Genomic DNA, 15,667 nt, shown 5'->3' with positions numbered 1-15,667 from the left:
GAAAGCTCCCAACAAGCAAAAGAAGAACGAGAAATATTTTTGGGTTTTCTTTTTAATTACTACAGCAAAGAAGTAAAATACTACTAATTTTTTTGGTTTTTTTTCTTAAGGTTTATTAAACACACAAGAAGGAAGCAGGAAAAAGAAAATAAACTAGCATGGATATTACAGTGAAAGAGTATGAGCATCGACATCTAGCAATGAGTGTGTGTGAACATGAATGTAATGTTGGTGGGAAATACGTACTCCCCCAAGCTTAGGCTTTTGGCCTAAGTTGGTCTATTGCCAGGGATAGCCTGGCGGATACTCGTACGTGTAACTGGGGTCGTACTGCGATGCAGCGGCTATGGCCGCCTGAGATGTAGCATGGCGTCGAGCAGCCTCTGCTGTCCTCTCGTACTCATCTGCCTCCTCTCTGGTAATAATGTATCTTCCTTTTTTCTAAGAATCAAAGAAGGCAGGAGCAGGAAGAATAATAGAGACAACATGCCGTTTGTTAAAGATTAATCGATACTGGAGAGGTAGTTCAGTCCTCTTAACAAACTGGTGGGAAACCATAGAATCAAAATCTAAATAAGCAGGGGGTAACTCCATATCACCCTAACGAATGTCTATCTCAAGAAAATTAGCTAAGCGGGTTGCATAAATTCCTCCATAGAAATCTCTGTTATGTCTATTATGATGCAACCTACGAGCTACAATGGCTCCCATATGATAAGATTGGTCTCCTAACATAGCACTTCTGAGAATGCTGAGATCAGGGACACACATGTGACATGCTTCATCCTTAGCATTTATGCGTCTACCTATGAAGAGAGCAAAATAATGTATAGCAGGAAAGTGAACGCTCCCTATAGTGGCTTGTGTTATATCTCTAGATTCCCCCACAGTTATTCTAGCAAGAAAGTCTCTATATTCAGATTTAGGGGGATCCCTGACACTACCCCAAGATGGAAGTTTGCAAAAGTGGAATCCTCTAAGTCCATGGTATAAGATTTGTCATAAAGGTCAAACATGACTGAAGGAGAATTATGCGAAGATGAAAACTCAAACCTCCTCACAAATGAACTTGTGAGATCATGATACTGGGGGCATTTTGCAGCTTCAAAGTCCTCAAGACCGGCGTTACACAAATATGCGCTAAATTCTTCTTTGATTCCCGCTTGATTCATAAAATTTTCCGTAGGCCATTCACAGGGCCTCACAGGAGCGTCTCTTGGTGGTTCCTCGTCAGCATCACACATTACAAGCCTGGGACCTTGCTTCCTTGAAGAACCACCTTGGAACATCTTCCTAAACATATTGTTTCCTCTGAAAAATTTCTGAAATTTTTAGTAACTTCAAATAAAAGTGAACCAACTTCAATAAAATTGATAGCAACAACTCCCACAAGTGCCTAGAGCCTATATCAAGCATTAGAACTACCTAGAACCATATAAATTTCACATGCAAGCTCAAGAACATGGTCACCTATGCAGTACAAATTCGCAACGAATAAAGCACTAGAACAAAAACTAATTGGACTAGTGGAGGAGTCACATACCAAGGAGCAATCTCCCCAAGCAGTTTTGTGGGAGGTGCTTTGAGCAAGGAGATCGAAAATCACAGCAATGGGTGCTGGAACTCGTGCTTGAGTATGTTTTTCGTGTTTGTGTGAGGCAGAGGAAGAAGATGGGTGCAGGAATAAGTGGAGGAGGGCCACCTTGGGCCCACGAGACAGGGGGCGCGCCCAGGGGGGTAGGGCGCGCCATCCTCCCTCGTGACCAGGTGGCAGCTCCCCCGGCAGTAATTTTTGCACAATAAATCCTCAAATATTCCCGAAAAGATCATATTAAATTGGCATGGCATTCTGAGGACTTTTATTTTTGGGATATTTTTATATTGCACGAATAAGTCAGGAGACAGAAAGAAAAAATACTATTTTATTTTATTTCTACTAAATAGCGGAAAATATAAAGAGGGTACAGAAGGTTGTGCTTCTAGTTTCATCCATCTCGTGATCATCAAAATGAACCCACTAAGAAGGTTGATCAAGTCTTGTTAACAAACTCATTCCGAATAACACGGAACCGAAGAAATTTCGAATAACACTAAGTTACCTCAACGGGGATATGAAAATCCCCAACAATAAGAATATCATACTTTTTCTTGATAGTAGGGAGAGGAAATTCAAAACCTCCAAATATAATTGATGGAATTTTTCCAATAGAGTTGATGCTATAAACTTGAGGTTGTTTCCTCGGAAAGTGTATCGTGTGCTCATTACCATTAACATGAAAAGTGACAATGCCTTTGTTGCAATCAATAACAGCCCCTGCAGTATTAAGGAAAGGTCTTCCAAGAATAATAGACATACTATCATCGTCGGGAATATCAAGAATAACAAAGTCCGTTAGAATAGTAACGTTTGCAACTACAATAGGCACATCCTCACAAATACCGACAGGTATAGTAGTTGATTTATCAGCCATTTGCAAAGATATTTCAGTAGGTGTCAACTTATTCAAGTGAAGTCTACGATATAAAGAGAGAGGCATAACACTAACACCGGCTCCAAGATCACATAAAGCAGTTTTGACATAATTTCCCTTAATGGAGCATGGTATAGTAGGTACTCCTAGATCTCCAACTTTCTTTGGTATTCCACCCTTAAAAGTATAATTAGCAAGCATGGTGGAAATTTCAGCTTCCGTTATCTTTCTTTTATTAGTAATGATATCCTTCATATACTTAGCATAACGATTTGTTTTGAGCACATCAGTCAATCGCATACGCAAAAAGATGGGTCTAATTATTTCAGCAAAGCGCTCAAAATCCTCATCATCATTTTTCTTGGATGGTTTCGGAGGAAAAGGCATGGGTTTCTGAACCCATGGTTCCCTTTCTTTACCATGTTTCCTAGCAACAAAGTCTCTTTTATCATAATGTTGATTCTTTGATTTTGGGTTATCAAGATCAACAGTAGGTTCAACTTCTACATCATTATCATTACTAGGTTGAGCATCATCATGAACATTATCATTAACATTATTACTAGGTTCATGTTCATCACCTGATTGTGTTTCAGCATCAGACATAGAAATATCATTTGGATTCTTAGGTGGTTCAGCAATAGGTTCACTAGAAGTTTGCAAAGTCCTATCATTTTTCTTTTTCTTCCTTTTAGAAGAACTAGATACATCAATATTATTTCTCTGAGAATCTTCCTCGATTCTCTTAGGGTGGCCTTCAGGACACAAAGGTTCCTGAGTCGTTCTACCAGTTCTAGTAGCCACTCTAACAACATAATCATTTTTCTTACTATTCATTTCATCAAGCACTTCTTTCTGAGCTTTGAGTACTTGTTCTACTTGAGTGGTAACCATAGAAGCATGTTTGCTAACAAGTTTAAGTTCACCTCTAATATTAGCCATATAATCACCCAAGCATTTAATCATAAAGGTATTATGTTTTAATTGTCTACCGAAATAAGCATTAAAGTCTTCTTGCTTAAAAATAAAGTCATCAAACTCATCGAAGCACTGACTAGCAATTTTAGTAGGAGGGACTTCAGCTTTATCATATCTATGGAGAGAATTTACCTTTACTACCTGTGTCGGGATATGGGGATCAGGAGCTTCTTCGGTGAATAAGGAATTGGGATCATATACTTCTTCAACAGGCAGTAAATTAAGACCGTGTATTTCTTCAATACGAGTTAAATTCTTAACATCTTCAGCTTTAATACCTTTTTCTTTCATAGATTTCTTTGCCTCTTGCATATCTTCGGGACTGAGAAATTGAACACCTCTCTTCTTCGGAGTTGGTTTAGGAATAGGCTCAGTAATTGACTCTGGAGCTGGCTCAGGAGGTGGCTCAGGAGGTGCCCAATTATTTTCATTTGTCAACATATTATTCAATAGAATTTCAGCTTCATCCGGTGTTCTTTCCCTGAAAAGAGAACCAGCACAACTATCCAGGTAATCTCTGGAAGCATCAGTTAGTCCATTATAAAATATATCAAGTATTTCAGGTTTCCTAAGAGGATGATCAGGCAAAGCATTAAGTAACTTGAGAAGGCTCCCCCAAGCTTGTGGGAGACTCTCTTCTTCAATTTGCACGAAGTTGTATATTTCCCTCAAAGAAGCTTGTTTCTTATGAGCAGGGAAATATTTAGCAGACAAGTAATAAATCATATCCTGGGGACTATGCAAACAACCAGGATGAAGAGAATTAAACCATATCTTAGAATCATGCCAGCAAGGGTGGGCGCGCCCTCCACCCTCGTGGAGGCCTCGTGCCCTTCCCGGACTACTTTCTTCCTAAATTCTTAAATATTCCAAAACTGATACAAATTGCCATTAGAATTGTTTTGGAGTTGGTTTACTTACCGTACCACATACCTATTCCTTTTCGGAGTCTCGAAGGTTCTGGAAAGTGTCCCTTATGTATTCTTCCGGGGTTACGGTTTCAATAATATTAGTTTTTACATTGATAGGATTACTAGAGATGTAATGTTTAATTCTTTGACTGTTCACCACCCTCGGACTTGTGCCTTCAAAGTTGTTGATTTTTGTGGCACCAGAACGATAGACCTCCTCGATAACGTAAGGACCTTCCCATTTAGGGAGAAGTTTTCCTGCAAAAAATCTTAAACGGGAGTTGAATAATAACACATAATCACCTACGTTAAACTCACACTTTTGTATCCTTTTGTCATGCCAGCGTTTGACTTTTTCTTTGAATAGCTTGGCATTCTCATAGGGTTGGGTTCTCCATTCATCAAGTGAGCTAATATCAAACAACCTCTTCTCACCGGCAAGTTTAAAGTCATAGTTGAGATCTTTGATAGCCCAATATGCTTTATGTTCAAGTTCTAGAGGCAAATGACAAGCTTTTCCATAAACCATCTTATATGGAGACATACCCATTGGATTTTTGTATGCAATTCTATAGGCCCATAATGCATCATCAAGTTTTTTGGACCAATTCTTTCTAGATCTATTGACAGTCTTTTGCAAAATTAATTTGAGCTCTCTATTGCTCAACTCTACTTGACCACTAGACTGCGGATGATAAGGAGATGCGATCATATGATTAACATCATACTTAGCAAGCATCTTACGGAAAGCACCATGAATAAAATGTGAACTTATAACCCACAAGTATAGGGGATCACAACAGTTTTTGAGGGTAGAGTATTCAACCCAAATTTATTGATTCGACACAAGGGGAGCCAAAGAGTATTCTCAAGTATTAGCAGCTGAGTTGTCAATTCAACCACACCTGGAAACTTCGTATCTGCAGCAAAGTGTTTAGTAGCAAAGTAATATGATAGTGGTGGTAACGGTAACAAAAGTAAAGACAACAAAAGTAATGTTTTTGGTATTTTGTAGTGATTGTAACAGTAGCAACAGAAAACTCGTAGGCACCGGATTAGTGATGGATAATTATGCCGGATGCGTTTCGTCATGTAACAGTCATAACATAGGGTGACACAGAACTAGCTCCAATTCATCAATGTAATGTAGGCATGTATTCTGTATATAGTCATACGTGCTTGTGGAAAAGAACTTGCATGACATCTTTTGTCCTACCCTCCCGTGGCAGCGGGGTCCTATTGGAAACTAAGGGATATTAAGGCCTCCTTTTAATAGAGAACCGGAACAAAGCATTAGCACATAGTGAATACATGAACTCCTCAAACTATGGTCATCACCGGGAGTGGTCCCGATTATTGTCAGTTCGGGGTTGCCGGATCATAACACATAGTAGGTGACTATAGAGTTGCAAGATAGGATCAAGAACACACATATATTCATGAAAACATAATAGGTTCAGATCTGAAATCATGGCACTCGGGCCCTAGTGACAAGCATTAAGCATAGCAAAGTCATAGCAACATCAATCTCATAACATAGTGGATACTAGGGATCAAACTCTAACAAAACTAACTCAATTACATGATAAATCTCATACAACCCATCACCGGCCAGCAAGCCTACGATGGAATTACTCATGCATGGCGGTGAGCATCATGAAATTAGTGATGGAGGATGGTTGATGATGACGACGGCGATGAATCCCCCTCTCCGGAGCCCCGAACGGACTCCAGATCAGCCCTCCCGAGATAGATTAGGGCTTGGCGGCGGCTCCGTATCGTAAAACGTGATGATTTCTTCTCTCTGATTTTTTTCTCCCCGAAAGCCAATATATGGAGTTGGAGTTGGCATCGGAGGGCCACCAGGGGGCCCACGAGGTAGGGGGCGCGCCCCCCACCCTCATGGACAGGGTGTGGGCCCCCTGGTCTTCATCTTTGGCGAGGATTTTTTATTGTTTTTTCTAAGACGTTCCGTGGAGTTTCAGGTCATTCCGAGAACTTTTATTTTCTGCACATAAAACAACATCATGGCAATTCTACTGAAAACAGCGTCAGTCCGGGTTAGTTCCATTCAAATCATACAAGTTAGAGTCCAAAACAAGGGCAAAAGTGTTTGGAAAAGTACATATGACGGAGAGGTATCATGAACCACCATCAGTCATAAGATATCTAGGGACTCCAAACCTCGGAAAAATAACTTCTTTAAGCATTTTAATAGAAGTGTTATGATCAGCACTACTAGTTGGAATAGCTTCTACCCACTTAGTAAGGTAATCAACAACAACTAAAATATGTGTATAACCATTAGAGGCAGGAAAGGGTCCCATATAATCAAAGCCCCAAACATCAACCGGTTCAATAACAAGAGAATAATTCATAGGCATTTCTTGACGTCTACTAATATTACCAATTCTTTGACATTCATCACAAGATAAGACAAACTTACGAGCATCTTTGAAGAGAGTAGGCCAATAAAAACCGGATGCAATAGCTAGTGCGCAGTTCTATCTCCAGTGTGGTGTCCTCCATATGATTCAGAGTGATACTTGCATAGGATCTGTTCCTGTTCATGCTCAGGTACACAACATCTAATAACACCATCTACTACTTCTTTATAAAGGTGTGGGTCATCCCAGAAATAATGTCTTAAATCACAAAAGAACTTTTTCTTTCGCTAGTATGTGAAACTAGGAGGTATAAATTTAGCAACAATGTAATTAGCATAATCAACATACTAAGGAGTAGTATGAGAAGCATTAACGACCGCTAATTGTTCATCAGGAAAGCTATCATCAATAGGCAGTGGGTCATCAAGAACATTCTCTAACCTAGACAAGTTGTCTGCAACGGGGTTCTCAGCTCCCTTTCTATCAATAATATGCAAATCAAATTCTTGTAGCAAGAGAACCTATCTAATGAGTCTAGGCTTAGCATCTTTCTTTTCCATAAGATATTTAATAGCAGCATGATCAGTGTGAATAGTTACTTTGGAGTCAACAACATAAGGTCTGAACTTATCACAAGCAAACACAACTGCTAAAAACTATTTTTCAGTAGTAGCATAATTTCTCTGGGCGGTATCAAGAGTCTTACTAGCATACTGGATAACATTCAATTTCTTATCAACTCTTTTCCCTAGAACATCACCTACAGCATAATCACTAGCATCACACATAATTTCAAAGGGTATATTCGAATCAGGTGGCTGAACAATAGGTGCAGTGATCAAAGCTTTCTTAAGTATTTCAAATGCTTCTACACAATCATAATCAAAGACAAAAGGAATATCTTTTTGCAATAAATTAGTCAGAGGCCTAGAGATTTTAGAAAAGTCCTTAATGAACCTCCTATAAAAACCGTCACGACCAAGGAAACTTCTTATACCTTTTATGTCCTTGGGACATGGCATCTTTTCAATAGCATCAACTTTAGCTTTATCATCTTCAATACCTCTTTCGGAGAACTTGTGCCCCAAGACAATGCCTTCATTAACCATAAAGTGGCACTTTTCCCAATTCAAGACGAGACTAGTGTCTTCGCATCTCTACAAAACTCGACCAAGGTTGCTCAAGCAATCATCAAAAGAAGATCCATAAATGAAGAAATCATCCATGAATATCTCACAAATCTTTTCACAGAAGTCAGAGAATATAGCCATCATACATCTTTGAAAGGTAGCAGATGCATTACATAAACCAAAAGGCATACGTCTATAAGCAAAAGTACCAAAAGGGCAAGTAAAAGTAGTTTTCGATTCATCCTTAGCTGACACACACTACAAAAAATACACTTCCGTGATGATACGTGTTTGTCACAGTAGGTCGCATTTTTTGTCATGCATGTACATCCATGACGATTTTATGACAGAATCAAGATAGTCATACTTGTGCTGTTGTAGAAGTGTTCCATGACATTACCAAAATTATCATCATGGAAGTGTCCACTTCCATGACGATAAATCGCGCGTCACAGAAGAGCTCTCGTCAAGGGTGACCGACACGTGGCATCCGCCGTAACGGAACGTTGTTAAGCTATCAGGTCGGGTTTTGGATTCGATAACCCGTTAACAGCCCCGACCAATGGGGATTTTCCACGTGTAAAATTATCATTGGCTGGATGAAACACGTGTCGGATGAACTGTTGGGACAGATGTTATCCACTCATTGGAACAAAGGCACCTATGATACGGCGACACATGACACGGCCCAACAGAGGCCCATTCTTGTGAAAAGGCCGGCCCGTTTGACTTGGTCAAAAGGTGGAGGGCCGCCACACGGAAAGCCTCTTAATGGCCTGTTCGCATATAGTGCATTTACAGACCACTAAACTAGGGCCCGTTATGCCCTGTCCGAATTAGGCCAATAGCGTCATCTGGGCCGTCCAATATGATTCTAGCCCGTTTTAACTTCCGGCCCATGTGTGGCCCATGACTTCTTTCGGCCCATATGAGGCCCTTTGTAACTCTTGGTCCATTAACGACCCGTGGTGAAACTGGCCCATAATGAACAGTGTATCACTTTATACCCATTAACGGCCCATTATTCCATTGGGCCGTTTCTTGCCCAAGTTATCTTTCGGTCTTCTTAGGGCCCATTGATTCTTGGGCTCATTTGCAGCATTCGGTTACATACGGCCCATTACTGTCATTTTCTGCCTGTGGGCCAAATTCAGCCCGTCGTTACAGTCCACCCGTTTGCGGACTGTAAATATGTTGGGCCGTTTTCATGTCAAAAAAAACCCGCTGGGCTGTTTTCATAGAGTTATCAAATACGGCCTATTAACGGCGCGTTATGGTCCACGAATAGTATGCCCCATGATTGGCGAAATGATGATACGCCCCGTAGAAGGCCCATGGATCATACGGCCCGTATGAGGCCCATGGATAGTACGGCCCGTAGAAGGCCCATGGATCGTACGGCCCGTAGAAGGCCCATGGACCCTACGACACGTAGAAGGCCCATGGACCCTACGGCCCGTAGAAGGCCCATGAATCCTAAGGCCCGTATAGAAGGCCAATGGATCCTACGGCCCGTATAGAAGGCGAATGGATCCTACAGCCGAAAGAAGGCCCATCGATCATACGGCCTACAGGAGGCCCATGGTTACAATAGTCCATGTGTTGCCATGATTATTTTGGCCTAGTTACCAAAAATAGGCTATTGTGGCCACTAGAAAAACACAGAAAAAGAACTATAGTGACTACAAGCAAACAACTAAACAAGACAATAAGGAAATAAATAAGCAAGCAACTAACGGTAGCCTATTACCGCTATTACACATATTACATCCACTGGGCATCAAAGTTCGCCACCAGTGCAAATATAGGGAACAAAGCAGCATATTACATACACTGGCCGTCAAAATTGGCCACCAGTGCAAATAAACGCGGCAGCAAAACAAGAGCATAACTAAAACAACTTCAGAAGACCACAAGAAATGTTATACTGGGTATCCACTATGCTGGCAATAAGCTTAGCAAGCTGATTAGCTTTGTCCTGTTTGGCGCTAAAATCCTCCAACGCTTGCTGTTGCACTAGAAAGTATGCATCTGAATGCTCCAGGGACTTCCGCAGTCCTTCCGCTTCTTGTCGCACCACAGCTGATCGATGTCTTTCAGCTTGTAGTTGAGACTCAAGAAACCGAACCGATTCACAGAGTTTGAATAGCTTGTGCAAGCGGTAGTGGCTAGTAACTCGAACACTAAACCAAGACAGGACTGTGGGGTTGTCTCGCTGTCTTCAAGATAGACTTCCTTAGTTGTTTTATCAGCTTGGTTGGAGACCAACAAGGATGTGTCACTATCCTGAACCTTATCTGCATTGCTTCCTTTACTATTGTTTAATAAGGCACTCTTCCCCAATATTCTGTCAGCATTCTAAAAGAAGAAACAAGCAGACACATAACAAGTTTAGCATGTACTAGTATATGAAACTCATTTCGGTGAACCAGTTCATTAGTAAGGTGGATAGGATTAAACTACCAAGTCTTCTATTGCCAAGTACTAGTACATAATAAAAGCATGAAAAAAACATATATCTATGTCCTATGGTCTCTGCATTGTCTTGCCAAATCAAAATAGAGACACGGTTCAAATCATATTAGTTCAAGACAAAGCAACAGTGAAAGAATACAAAGCGTGGGAAACTACAGGGCACAATAAGATTTTAGATGGGTACCATGGGTCTACATGTACAACAACACTATTGGCTCTGTTGTGGTGCTAGTAATGTGCATGATATGAAAGTCAACTGTATACACAATTGAAATTGAAATCAATAGAGCTATTAATAAGAGAAAACTTGTTAAAGAAACATGCATGAACATACCTGCTGTGCCATTGGAGTTTCGATTCAATCTCTCAATTTAAAAATAAGTTTGTATGAGTAAATATAGTGATACAAGAGCAAAGCAATCATAGTTAAAAAAGGCGTGCCTAAGCGAGCGCTTAAGCGCACCTAGGCTCTAGGCGTTGGCAAAACGCATTGCACATAACTACACTTAATCTGTGCATAACTGCGCATAAGCATGCGCTTTTGTTACTAAAGCGCAAGGCGGTGGCAAAACGCACAGTTAACGCCTAGCGCTTTTTTGAACTATGATAGCAATGGAATCTTAAATTATAACATTTGTTCTTCATGTTTAGTCACTTGTTCTACATGAATGGAGTATTGTAAGATGCAAGAATATAATACTTAAATATAGAAAATGAGCTCATAGACCTTACCCGATTCTTGGTTCGGGACCAATACAGAACAAGGCGTTCCCAGTCATCGTCCAGTAAATGTGTCTCAGGAGAACGTAAGGGAATTTGATGAGTTTCTTTGCCGGTGAAGTACGTTTTCTTCCGGTAATTTCGATACTGCCACCAAGCATTCTTGAAGATACCAGAGCTATTAGCACATGTTACCTCATCCCGAGTTTCCAAATCGGTCCTTCTCTATAGAGAAAAATGTGAAAATTTGCTGTATTATAACCATCATGGAGGTAGGATGTATGGGACGAAGCAAAGTAATTGCCATGAATAACATTACTTACACATAACTCCTGGAAAAACACCTGCAACTGGCATTTTCCTTCATCTTCAGTATAATATTTAGCAACATCAAATGTGATAGATGCTAAACTACGACTAGCAGGTTGTGCTTCCTCCACAGGAATAGGCGTACTAACTGGTGGAGTTGGGGTTCGCCGTGATAGTGCTGGCCCTTTGGGCACTGGAGTTGCCTTACTAACTGCTCTTGTTTGGGAGCTCTGTGGTGGAGATGGTGCTGTGTCAACAAGAACTGGGTTACTATCGGCTGGGGTTGGGGTTAGATTGGGTGAAGCTGGTTCTCTGTCCATCACAGTAGGGGTACAATCTGCGAGACTTTGGGTTATGTGTGGTAGGGCTGGTTCTTATGCATGTACAACCGGGGTGCTATCTCCACCAAGAGGTAGCACTGTTTTATTTGAAGACCGTGTTTTTAGTCCGCTAGATACTGGCATCACCCGCTCCAATTCCAATGGCTGATAAACAGGAAACTTAGTTGAATGTACAGACATTGTATGAGAGACAGATGCAATAGATAGTGTGGAAAAAAGAGGCCATGAAATAGTTGGCATGTATATTGTTTAACTAAAATGGATAACATGACATAATTTCACATATATGATGTCTATCTAAACTGGATAGCATAGTATAACATAATTCAAAGATATGATGAATAACTAAACAGGATCGCATGACATAATTCACCTACATGTTATCTAAGTAATCATGATCACATCATTTAATTCACATATGTGATTTATATGCTAAATAGAGGGCATTCGATATGATGTCTGAACTAAGAACATGGTGTTGAAGATTGTGTATATGATGTATAAACTATGCAATGCAAGACACCGTATGCGTGATATGAGCAGTATAACCGTGCCAAGTTAGAGCATACACCTCAGTGGGGGAATAGGACTGGTCATCTGTCTCTGAATCCATCTCTGAGGAGCTATCGGGACCCAACAAGAGATCTGCTTCGACAGGTAGCACTGTCTGCTCAGAAGGCCTAGTTTTCACTCCAGATTTTTCCATCTCCCACCCAAATGGCTGATTCACAGGAAGAGTAGTTTAATGTACAAACATTGTCGACAAATGGAAATGTAATGAAGAAAAGGATGGGCAAGATATCATTCTAATATATGATGCCTGGTTAAACAGGATGGCATTGAACATTTCACATATATTATGGCTGGCTAAAAGAAATGAGACTGCATAATTCCCATATATGATATAGAAACTAAATAGGTGGCATTACAGAACATGTCTAAACTAAGCAGATGACATATTTGATGTCAAAAGTAGGCACTGCAAGGCAACATATGCATGATATGACTAAAATCATCATGCCAAGGTAGAGCAAACACCTTGGGGGGTAAATAGGAGTGGTCAGCGGCGTCTGAATCCGCCTCAGAACAGATATCTTCCTCTGGATTACATGTTCAGCATGACTGTGTACAATATCTGACATGCATACGAAAAAAAATATGGTGAGATTATGTAAGGAGAGCATGCAGAATTTTAGAGTGATGGTAACAACCAGTGGATGGATCCAAAAATAATGATAGCAGGCTGATGATTGCTTTAAATTAATAAAAAGACAGATGATGATTGCTTTACTATTTGTTTCCCACCCAAGATGAACAACATAGGCATACCCTAGGTGAACCAGGTATTAGACAAACATACTATTCATTGCTGCCTCGATATGTGCCCCACAACTAATTTAGAACTCAAGTTTGAACATTAATTTGGACCTAAATTGGGAGTCCAAGAGCTGAACAGGACGATAAAGTAGCAGGTAAGATTAAGCAATGCATAACATAAGCAGAAATAAAAGAGTGCGACCTCTCTTGTGGACCCGTGTACTCCTCAGGTTCATCTGCTGAGTCGATGATGGTGATGCCGTTGCGGTGGGTGCCGGTGGCAGGGAAGGAGATCTGAGGTGGCGAAAGACGGTCAGGAGTCATGATGTCTGGTTTGGGGGATGCTTCTGTCGATGGAGCAGCCCAGGTGAGGTGGACGACGTCGCGTCAGGAGCAGGACAAACCACACAAAGTTCCCTTCGACACGTACCTGTAACTGAAGTAATTCTGTAAGGGCTCATTTGGCTTGCATGATTCTTAAAACGCAGGGATAGGAAAAACACCGCAATAAGATAGGAAAATGCACATGGTAAACAGAGCATTTGTAAACACAGGATTTCTATCAACTTGGGTGTTTGGTTTACAGGAATTGGAAGAGCAGAGGAATGCAATGAAACATGGCCAAAATAAAGTGAAACCATATGAAAGCATGTACAGTTAGAATGTTATTCTAGCACTAATGCACTTGGTCTTGTTTTCATGCATAGGATTTTGAAAAGTAGGTCCAGGTGGATGTTTTGCTTCATTCCTTTCAACAAAATGCATGAATAATTGAATAGTAGAGTGCCATTGGAAAATTCCCTATTGCTATGTATATCCCTTGAACCAAAATAGCCCTAATGGATCAACGTGAATGTATAGTAATAAGTGATGCACCAAGTGTACAACCTATTTTCCGTAGCCGTGTCGACCTCACCATCATTGGGTTGGTCACTGAAGCAGTTGAGGCAGAGGTGGCTGTCGAGGGTGTGGAGGAAGATCTGAGGAATCTATAGACGGCGTCCCGGGCACTACTCTGTTGTGATGGATTGTTCTGTCGTTGGAGCAGCTCCGGTGAGCCGTAAGACATCAAGGCTGAAGCAGCACAGGACAGACATCATCAATCTCAAGTGGGATTCTAATAGCATCTCCATTAGATGATGTAAAATGGATGTAAAATTAATATCACCAAAAATCACCTGACTACAACAGATGAGGTAAAAACTGTTGACTCTGAACTTAACTGTCGAAACTGAAATTTACTATGGAATCTGAATGCTACTGTCGAAACTGAACGCAATGGTAGCAGAGAGGCACTTGACATGTAGTTTTGGGAGGGCCTGCAGTTCATCTTCAACCTGCACCCCCCTGAGCCTCCAGCCACCACCGGCCAAACCACCGGCCCCAGTGCCACCTCGCCGCCCCGAAACAACTCGCCACCACCGCTCCAGCCAGACCTCTAGCCGCCCCCCCCCCCCCCCCGCCCCCACCCTGAACCCTAAGATAGATAGCTTGGTACCTCTCCGGCGAGCCCCCGTCCTTGCTGCGGGTGGTTCTTCCTTAACTCCGGCGAGCCCCCCCAACACCTGAAAATCAACTGACCCAAAAGTTGATTTAGTCGACTTAAGTGTGGCTTAATCGGAACAGAGCAGCACAACGAGCAAGGGGGGGAGCAGCAGCAGTAGTTGGGCAAGCGAGGGGTTGAGCGAGAGCCAGCGTGAGCGAGCGAGCGAGAGCCAGAGCAGCAGCAGCAGATCCGGCTGGTATGGACGCCACCGCCGAAGGGGCCTCGCACTGGGGGAGAGCCTCCATGGAGATGTTGCCCGTGGCGCTAGCTTCAAGGTAGCTGCTCCTTGGGGGTGCGGGATGGAGCACCGTCGGTGTCGGGAGGTCGAGTTAAGGAGAAGGTGCGATGCAATGGGTGTACAACCTCTTTGGTGGCGCCGAGTAGGCCTCGGCTTCGTCCGAGGAGTCGATGAGGATGTTGCGGTTCTGGTGGAGTAGGTTATGGTGGCCTGGGATTTCGAATGGCGAAAAGGGGCGATGGGACGGGGTGAAGCATGACTTAGGGACGCGCTTGTCCAAATTGTTGGGGATTTCGCGTGTCGGGATTTGGCAGCTGGAGGGAGTTTTCGCGCTCGTTGTAATTTCGGGATAGCAAGGCGCGGGTTGTGAAGGCGCTAGTTTTGGGAGCAAGATATCTGAATTTTCGGGATATAACAAGACGCGGGTTGAATTTTAGGGACAAGCCTAACGTGTAGTAATATTGTACTTGTACATACCAAATCAGTTCGCACTACCGTCAACCAAAAGAAAACTAAAAAAATAAAACTATTCAGACCACACAAAGAGAGAGTCTTGCCCCGTTTTACTATACAAATGCTATTCAAAGCTACTCCCTCCTTCCATCTATATAGGGCCTAATGCGTTTTTTGATGCTAACTTTGACCAAATATTAGAGCAATGATATATGACATGCAACTTAAACAAAGCACACCGTTAAATTCGTATGTGAAAGGTTCTTTCAATGATATAATTTGCACATTGTGCATATCATGTACTATTAATCTTGTCAATAGTCAAAGGCGGTCCTAAAAATCTCATTATGCCCTATATAGATGGAAGGAGGGAGTATGAATCCATGTTATG

This window comes from Triticum aestivum, chromosome 6B (genome assembly GCF_018294505.1).
Source record: "Triticum aestivum cultivar Chinese Spring chromosome 6B, IWGSC CS RefSeq v2.1, whole genome shotgun sequence".
NCBI classification, from domain to species: domain Eukaryota; kingdom Viridiplantae; phylum Streptophyta; class Magnoliopsida; order Poales; family Poaceae; genus Triticum; species Triticum aestivum.
Note: the sequence above shows the minus strand (reverse complement) of the source record.